The sequence below is a fragment of the Neofelis nebulosa genome, chromosome 2, assembly GCF_028018385.1.
Source record: "Neofelis nebulosa isolate mNeoNeb1 chromosome 2, mNeoNeb1.pri, whole genome shotgun sequence".
Classification (NCBI taxonomy): domain Eukaryota; kingdom Metazoa; phylum Chordata; class Mammalia; order Carnivora; family Felidae; genus Neofelis; species Neofelis nebulosa.
The window spans coordinates 148,252,575-148,262,144 of NC_080783.1; the positions used below are offsets into that span (position 1 = coordinate 148,252,575).

Consider the following 9,570-nt stretch of genomic DNA (forward strand, 5'->3'; position numbering starts at 1 on the left):
GCATTATTCACAATAGCCGGGGTATGGAAACAACCCAAGTGTCCCTCAGGGGGTGAAGGGATAAAGAAGATGCTGCGGATATAGATACAGATATATAGATACACAGATGATGGAATATTATTCAGCCATTAAAAAGAAGGAAGGTCTGCTGTTTGCAACATCATAGATGGTCCTTGAGGGCATTATGCTAAGTGACATACATCAGACAGAGAAAGACAGATATGGCATGATCTTCCATCCACGGAGAATCTAAAAAAGCCGAACTCATAGAAACAGAGAGTAGAATGATGGTTGCCAGGGGCTGGCAATGAAGAGCTGTTGGTCAAAGGGCAGAAACTTCTAGTTATAAGATGAATGCATTCTGGGGATCTAACGTACAGCAGGTGACTATAGTTAACAATACTGTCTTATATGTTTGAAAGTTGCTAATCGAGTAAACCTTCGATGGTCTCACTATTTAAAAAATGGTAATTGTGTGAGGAGATGGAAGTAATCTTATCGTGGGAACCATTTGGCAATACACGTCCATATCAAATCATTATGCTGTGTACCTTAAACCGACACGACGTTATGTGTCAATTACATCTCAATAAAGCTGGAAAAAAATAAGAGAAAGGGGACTGAGGTGTGGGGAAGGTAATCATACAATGACTAGATGTTCTTTATTTTTCAAAGGCTTTCACTGAAGCATTTCTCCCAGGAATGTGGCTTTTGCAATTACATAGCAACAAAGCGTTTGAAATAACTTTGTGACACTCTAAGAACAAAACTTACACTGAGCTGAGGGGTTTATAGAAAGCAACTCCCTTCAGATGCTTTCTGCTCAAATGCTAACGGCTGTTGCAAACAACATGGATAGTATATTCCCAAAGTTAGAACGGGCAACGTCTCAGCTGAGAAAGGGTTAAATAAAGAGAATCAGATCCCAGCCAGTCAGGGTCTGAACACCAATGAGAATTTCTTTAGATGATGTAATGCTTGAATCCTGATATCCTTTTGAAAAGAGCTTGTGGTTGGAGTTTCTATAAACCAGACTGAACTGGCATTTCCTCCTTCCAAGAGTCTCTTTCTCTATCTCCCACACAAGTTTCTTAGGTGGGTTTGTTCAGATGTATTAATGTTCTTTCCTAATGTGTGACAAACAGCACTTTTTATAATTTGAATTTGAATTCTTTCAAGGTTACTAGTCCACTGCTCTCTGTGGGTCCCTCTCATTCTCACTGGTAATAACACAGAACTAAGTGATTATAGAAAATTCAGAAAGCCACCGTCTCCTCCTGGTCATTTCACTGACCACATGCTGGCTCGTTCCACGTTCGTTCTTTCCCAGATCTCCAGAGTGAGGAGGTTGTGACAAATGAAGACCGGGACCCACACTTTCAGCTACACAGCAAAATGGAGAGTTGCTGAGGTCTGTGGGACAGCTATTGTTCCATTATCCTCTTTTCCACTAGGATGCAGCTGCGACCAAATCAGTGGGACAGTTCCAGGTGACAGCAAGTCTGGTGAGCTCAGGAAACTTCCACAAGAGCACTCTGAAGCTGCTCACTCTCTAATAGCCCTCACGACTGACCTAGGGACATAGGACACACATGAAGAGACAAGGGCAGTGCATTCTGGATTTTGCTTAAAACCCTCTTTTAACTTAAATCCTGGAGGTATCAAAAGAGCGAGGCCCATAAAATGGCAGGAAAATTGGTAAGGATTCTTAGAGCACAGCAAAAATTGGCATATCTCCCAACTTGGCTGAGAAATGATTTCCTTTACACAAACTATTTTTAGATTTAAAGAAACCTTCTGAAAGAATTAATTCATCATTTACCACCCCTCCAATCAAACTTTAAAATCTTGGTTAACCAATAACTTCACCCAGCTTGTTCCATTCAAACTATGCTAACAAATAACCATCAGTTTTCAAAAGTAATGTACATCAGACATCATAGCACTAAATGAGCTAATCTATAGGAACATTCTTTGGAAACAAAAAAGTATAAAAATAGAAGACATTGCTATTTTTAAGATCATCAGCTCTGGGATGCCTGGGAGGCTCAGTCAGTTAAGCGTCCAACTTTGGCTCAGGTTATGATCTCACCATTAGTGAGTTTGAGCCCCACATGGGGCTCTGTGCTGATAGCTCAGAGCCTGGAGCCTGCTTCGGATTCTGTGTCTCCCCCTCTTTCTGTCCCTCTCCCACTCTCTCTCTCTCTCACCCTCTCTCTTTCTCTCTCTCTCTCTCTCAAAAATAAATAAACATTGGGGCGCCTGGGTGGCTCAGTCGGTTAAGCCTCCGACTTCAGCTCAGGTCATGATCTCGCGGTCTGTGAGTTCGAGCCCCGCGTCGGGCTCTGTGCTGACCGCTCAGAGCCTGGAGCCTGTTTCGGATTCTGTGTCTCCCTCTCTCTCTGACCCTCCCCCATTCATGCTCTGTCTCTCTCTGTCTCAAAAATAAATAAATGTTAAAATAAATAAATAAACATTAAAAACATTTAAAAAAAAAAAGATCATCAGCTCTTATCATCTTTTTTGTCTACCTGTAGCATAGTCTTTGAGAGAACACATTTCTTTTGTTCTTCATCGTACCCTTATCCCTTTGCATGGTTCCTAGAACACAACAAACGTTTGATAAAGATTTGCTACGTTGAATTGAAACTTGAATTCACAAATGTTTCTTAAGCACCTAGTATATAAGGCACAGTGCTAAGTGATGGCAGAAAGGAGCACAAAGACCAGTTTCTGCCTTCTTGAGGAGCGGAACCAGCCTAAACAATCCCCAAGGGCTCTGTCACCCTGGACTCCAAGGGCAGTAGTTGCAACCACAAATGCCTTTGGAGCCAGGCAGGGAACACCAATAAATGGAAGGCTGCTGAATCTAAGACAGCAGAATATCATGAAGACAGTGGAAATTAGAGAAAGCTAATTTAATATTATGCTTTTCAACTTCAAATATTTTGCAATTACTGTACTAACAAAAAGAGTTTTGTCAATTCGCTGGCAGATTATTCATCTAGGAAAAGGAATGAAGTTCTAACACATGCTACAACACGGATGAGCCTCAAAAACACCATGCAAAGTGAAATAACCATAAAATACAGTAAGACACAAAAGAACAAATATTGTGTGAATTCACTTGCATAAAATAGTAGAATAGGCAATTCATAGACACAGAGAGCAAATAAGACGTTACCAGAGGGTGGGAGGGGAGGTGGTTACATAACATTCTGAATGTAATTAATGCCACTGAATTACATGGCATAAACATGGTTTAAGTGGCAAAATTTTACATCGTATGTATTTTATCACATTTTTTAAAAATTCTGGCAGATGGCTAGCCAGTTGAGACTCCTGAGTCCTGGCACAAGGCTTCATTCAATAATTGTTTGCCAGATAAATAAAGACATGGTTTCCACTGCCCCCATGATATTTCAGAGTTTAGTGAAAATAACACAATATTTCAATTCAGAGAGCTCTTGGTCTTGCTATTTGACTAGCTATGAAATCTTGGGCAAGTTACTTAACCTCTCCATACCTCAGCTTCCGCATCCTCGCCTTTCCCATATTACCTACTATGGGGTAATAGTGGGACTTACTTCCTAGGAGGATCGTGAAGATTGTATAAAATGATGCCTGTAAAGCTCCATTCAAAGTGGCTGGCGCATCACTATCATTAGCTATTATCAACATTAGAAAGGCTAATAAGAATTAACTGTGATGATTAGGAACACTAAAAAAAAAGAATTATTTGCAGTTTGGGTTCTAACCTAATGATTTACTTACCTGTCAATGATTGTCCTCTTAGGAACTATAGACATAGGAACATCAAGATGGAGCTCAAAATGGTGTTTTCAAACATCTCATTGTGACCTAGTGACCTCACTGACTTGCGGAAAGTCCTTTAATGACTCCTTATCGTTTTCATAAACCCCAAACCCCACAGCACAGACTTATCTTGACCTCTTCAGACTTGTAGCAGACACTGTGGCCTCCCCCATCGTCCATTCTGTGCTTCCCAGATACCCTGATTTCTGTTTTATAATCTCAGTATTTCCAGGAAAGCTGACTCATCCCCTGACCCCAGAGACAGACCACCTGTTCCAGGCCAAACCAAGCAGACCATTCCTGCCTCCTCAACATTGATATGGTTCAGGGTTGGGCATGTGATATCCACCGCTCCAATGAGGGTGAATCTTTGGGCCTCTTATGAGGAATCCTCTAACAAATTTCTCTCTCTTCTGGATGATGTAGAAGGCAGGTGTGAGGGCTGGGGCTGTTGCAGCTACTTTACTACCTTAGGAGTTACACGTCACCACGTGGGGGAGATTAGGGCCAAGAAAACCAGAGAGGAATAGACAGCTCTGATGATGTTATGACCCATCCTACCCCTGGAGTTTTCGGTTTACTGAGCTAATAGATTCCCCTTATTGCAACTAAAAGTTTTAACTGGTTAAAAAAAAAAGGGAGGACACTTATTCTGCTGCATTGCTCTCCACCCCACCACCCTATTCCAGCCAAACTGATCTGGTTCTTATGTCAGAATACTGCTGAACTTCTTCTGAGCAAATTGGTCTCACCAATGCATTCTCTGTCCCTGGATTATTTGTTTGACACCCTGCCTTCTATCATTTCCCTACTCTGCTTGCCCTCGTTCCCATTCATCCTTAATACTTCAGCCTAAACATCATTTCTCCAAGAAAGCCTTCCTAGATCCCTTAGTCTAGGTCAAGGTCTCCTATTATGGGCACCCATGACATTTTATACTTCTCCTCCATAAGACTTAGCACCATGATAATTAAACAGTTGTTTGATTAGTTGATCAACATCTATCTCCCACATCTGTCTGCCTTGTTCCGCGCTGCCATATCCCCAGTGCCTAATACAAAGCTTTGTCCATAACAGTAAATAAATATTAGTTAAACAAATGACTACCTTTCAGCTGCCAAGGCTAATTGCTAAGGTGTTGGTATGAAACTCCCAGTAAAAACAAAAACACTTTATAAACAAATCAATAGTTGAAAAGAGATGACTCAAGATAAGAACAAGCTGCTGATCTCTAGCTGTGGGTGAACAACCACATTCAACAAAAACAGTGTAGGCACCCACTCTGCACAATACAGAGACTGAGGTACAGAAGACATTGACCTTGTCCACCAGGAGCCCTTTGCTGAACTTTAATTAGCTGGGCATAGAAAATACTGCTGCTGTGAAGTCACAGTCACATTTGCTGTCCAAGTCACATCTATTACTCATTGCTTTGGAGTTAGTTCAAGCAGGGTCAAACCTACATTTAGCCTTTCAAAAAATCTGTTTTCGCCTGTGTCCTAACTGGTAGAAAAAGCATAATTCTCAAGTGCTCCTTTCTTGCAGTTTCCTTTGAATCTTTCTTTAATCTCTAAATCTTGGAGGCAAAGAGAAGAGTGCTGGTTGCCTCCAAGCCTCTCCTCTCTAGGAGTATGAAAGCATTTTGTAAACTTCAACCCACTGTCCGCATTCAGTTTCTACCATATCAATATCCAACGGTTGGAGACGGTAAGGGCTTGGAAATGAAGCAATATTCTTGTAGGATGTCAGGATGAGCCAGAGGCCAGGATCAATTTGAATTCCAAACCATGAAGAACACTGATGGCTTTGGTGTCTCGGTAGAGCCAAGCACTCGTCCATTAAAACCTGGGCTTCACCACTTACTAGCTTTGTGACCTTGTGGATGTTCGGTACGCTTTGCAAGCTTCAGTTTTCTTATCTATGAATCAGGAATACAAGTACCTCACTTCATAGGTCAAAATGAGATAAAGTACATGAAACACTTCAGACACGGTCTGGCAAATAGAAAGCACTACATACATTTTAACATCGATTATTTAAAAACAAAAAATTTTTTTGATGTTTATTTATTTTTGAGAGAGAGAGAGACAGAGTGTGAGCAGGGAAGGGGCAGAGAGAGAGGGAGACACAGAATCTGAAGAGGGCTCCAAGCTCCGAGCTGTCAGCACAGAGCCTGACACAGGGCTCGAACCCACGAACCGTGAGATCATGACCTGAGCCGAAGTCAGATGCTCAACCTACTGAGCCACCCAGGCGCCCCTAACTCCTCTTATTTTTTAATCACTGGGAAAAAGGTGGCAGATTAGAGAGAGGACTTTCTTCCCACAGCTTTTGTTTTGCACTCAGCCTGCTTTATTCAATGATGACCTGTATTGACTCCATAAGCAAATGCTTCCTTGGAGATTTTAGCTGCATTTTTCCCCTGGGCCCACTTTACCCTGAAACAGCAACATGGAAGGTGAGACAGTTCAGTGCCATTGCCTTACATCCTGATAACAGCGTTGTTGACATATCAGCCCTCCATGTCAAAATATTATGACAACCATAATAAGTAAAATAAATTTAAAACATTTATTGATTTTTAAGTGTTATCATTTCCCTCTACTATCAGTGACATAGAATGTCAAATGTGATATATTTGAAGTATATTTTAAGGAAGATAATTAATGAATTGGATTTAAAAGTTGGGTATTTAACATATTTTATTAGGCAGTTTGGTGAGAAATCCCCATACGGAGCAACCTATCAGTAGAAGCTCCAGGTCATTTTGTCCAATATACAACCCCAATGACATCCTTCCTGCCAAGGCTTCATGTCCACACCCACGAGACGAGAGAAAGAGATCAAAGTACGCTGCTGAAATTGCTCACACCATTCTGACAGACATCAATAACCAACCCGGCCTTTGAAAAGAGAGAGAGAAAGAAAGAAAGAAAGAAAGAAAGAAAGAAAGAAAGAAAGAGGAAGAAAGAAAGAAAGGGAAAAAGAGAAAAGAAAAAAGAAAAGAAGAGAAAAGAAAAGAAAAGAAAAGAAAAGAAAAGAAAAGAAAAGAAAAGAAAAGAAAAGAAAAGGAAAGGAAAGAAAAGAAAAAACTGGAAGAATTTGGGCTTATGGTCATTTGCTCTTCCTTTTATTCCAACCAACTTCTCTTCCCTCGACTGATGGTTTCTTAGGCAAAGATAGAGATGGGTGGGGCAGAGGGGCTCAGCCCAACCACTGCCCTCTGGGCCTCGTTGGGTATGACATCATGTTGTCAGGAGCAGCGGCTGTAACAGTGGCAAAATCCAGGTGCTACAGATGAAAGGCCCAATGTCATTGGGCACCGAGAAGTGGCCTTCAGCACAACAGTGTGGAAAAGGAGGAGGAGGGAAAAGGGGAACAGGAGCTTCGATGGCAAAGAGAGATTTCCTGACAGGGCGTATGCTAAACGAGTTATAGAGGCAATTACCCTAAAAATTTTGAAGCGGCCATTTGCTCGGTAACCTAGCCCGACCTGACACCCAAGCAGAGATTGCCATAAGCGGGGAATTTATGGTGCTGGAATGCTAGTTTAGCATAAATTACCTCAGGGAACAGATTTAAACCACTTGCGTTTTTAAAAATTATGCAACAAGAACAACAACAACGAAATGAGTTTATGCAAACCCCGTACCGACTGCAGGATGGGGCCCTCTAAGTCTTTATCTCCCAAGACGCGGCAGCTCTTCTCGCCTGTTGGTTTGCTCTCGGCGGATGAAGATTCACAGCATTAATACATAATAACTGTATCTCACTCCATTACAGGTAGTTCAGGGCTGCTCCCCATAAATGATATGCATGGCTTTGCATCTTCATCTTTAAAACCACCGAATATCTTGGTAGCAGACATACGTTAGGTTTAATGCATCCCCTGCCATAAAAGTGTTGCTTAAGACTAATGAACAAACGAATGTTTGTTCAAACCTCTTTGTGAAAATCAAACAAGCTTTCAACAGCTATTCATATATTTATTGTCAGATGTGAATCATCACTTAGGTGCTTTGCCCTGAACTATTACCAGCTAATGCTTGTAGTTTCACGGCACTAATTCACTTGCTGCGGTTTTTGTTTTGAGGTTTTTCTCCCCCCACACCCCCAGCTTCTTCCTTGCTGTCAATGCCGTCTCCTGAAAGGCTCTGTATTGAAAGTTCCTCCTTGTCACTGGCAGAACTGACGACACTCGTACCCCACATAGCCCCGGAGCTGTCTCCGGAAGGGCCATGGCCTCCAGGGACGGTCCAGCCAGAGCCTGCCTGCCCTGGATCGTGCACCGAAAACCCTCCTGAGCAACTGAGCGTGAGCAGGGCCCGCGCCCTGCCTCTGCCCCCGCCCCTTCTCACAAAGTAGCTGTTTTTTCAGACTCAGCAGCACCTGAAAAGCTCCCACAAGATTTACCCATTATATTAAATAACAGGTTTTAGAAGCTGGGAACTGTTATTCTAGTGTTGCTGGGTGTCATTAAGGTTGCACGTCTATGCTTGTTTAATTTTTCTTCTGCCATTAAGCAAACTAAATGCTCGGAGATTTTTTTCTGTCTCAGTGGGGTCCACCCAGAATAGAAAAGAGAATAAGTGTTCCAGGGTTGTGGAACTGGGTTTTTTTGTTGCTTTCATTATGAGGAAGGAATTAAAAATCCCTCCTAGTCAGTACTTAAAATATCAAAGTCATTGTTTAATGCCTTTGAGTCACTGTACAGCTAATTCAATTGCACAGTGTAGCGCCGTTTCACGGTGTGTGAAACACAGATAGTACATAGAAGTGATTGCAAAGTTGAATAAACACCAAATTAGTTTTAAAAGTCTGCAACTTCCCGGTGGAGTCTTTCAAACTGAACCGCACGCGCTATTGTCTGACAAAGTCAATGGTCGCCAAAAGGTTACATTACCTCTCACTTGTGTTAGCGCGAGGGGGTACCCCCTGGACGCCGCGGTGTCTGCAGGAGGTGGCTGTCCTCTGAGAGGTGTGTGCGCTGACAGCTGAACGTAACCTGCCTGCCTGTCACTCGGGGACACATGGCAACACAGCCTGGTGTGAGCAAATAAGGGGAGAGCAGGGTGGGTGACAGAAAGACCATGGCCAAATGAGAGACGCAGGGCGATTTTAAAAGCCGTTTGGAGGGGCGCCTGGGTGGCGCAGTCGGTTAAGCGTCCGACTTCGGCCAGGTCACGATCTCGCGGTCCGTGAGTTCGAGCCCCGCGTCAGGCTCTGGGCTGATGGCTCGGAGCCTGGAGCCTGTTTCCGATTCTGTGTCTCCCTCTCTCTCTGCCCCTCCCCCGTTCATGCTCTGTCTCTCTCTGTCCCAAAAATAAATAAAAAATGTTGAAAAAAAAAATTAAAAAAAAAAAAAAAAAAAGCCGTTTGGAGAGTGCCTGGGTGGCTCAGTCGGTTAAGCGTCCAACTTCGGCTCGGGTCATGATCTCGCGGTCCGTGAGTTCGAGCCCCGCATCGCACTCTGTACTGACAGCTCGGAGTCTGGAGCCTGCTTCGGATTCTGTGTCCCCCTCTCTCTCTGCCCTTTCTCCGCTCATGTCTCTCTCAAAAACAAATAAACATTAACTAAGTAAATAAAAGAAATTTGGTATAAAAAAAATACTACAATTTGAGACTTGGAAAGTCAGCTTTAAGGCCCTGACCCCGCTGCTTCTTGGCCACGAGACCATCCATGGTCAAGCACTTCACAAACCTCAGTCTCCATATCTGAGCCCATAGTCAGTAATGATCATTACTGATTATTTA

At 42.8% G+C, this 9,570-nt stretch overlaps 1 long non-coding RNA gene across 1 annotated transcript; it reads right to left on the minus strand.

Moving 5' to 3' along the window:
* Positions 1-637: 637 nt before the first annotated feature.
* Positions 638-8,794, minus strand: LOC131493388 (uncharacterized). Its single transcript, XR_009252612.1, has 3 exons — positions 8,720-8,794; positions 2,532-2,601; positions 638-1,573 (listed from the first exon to the last, which is right to left on the minus strand). It is a non-coding gene; the product is annotated as an uncharacterized LOC131493388 (long non-coding RNA).
* Positions 8,795-9,570: the final 776 nt, after the last annotated feature.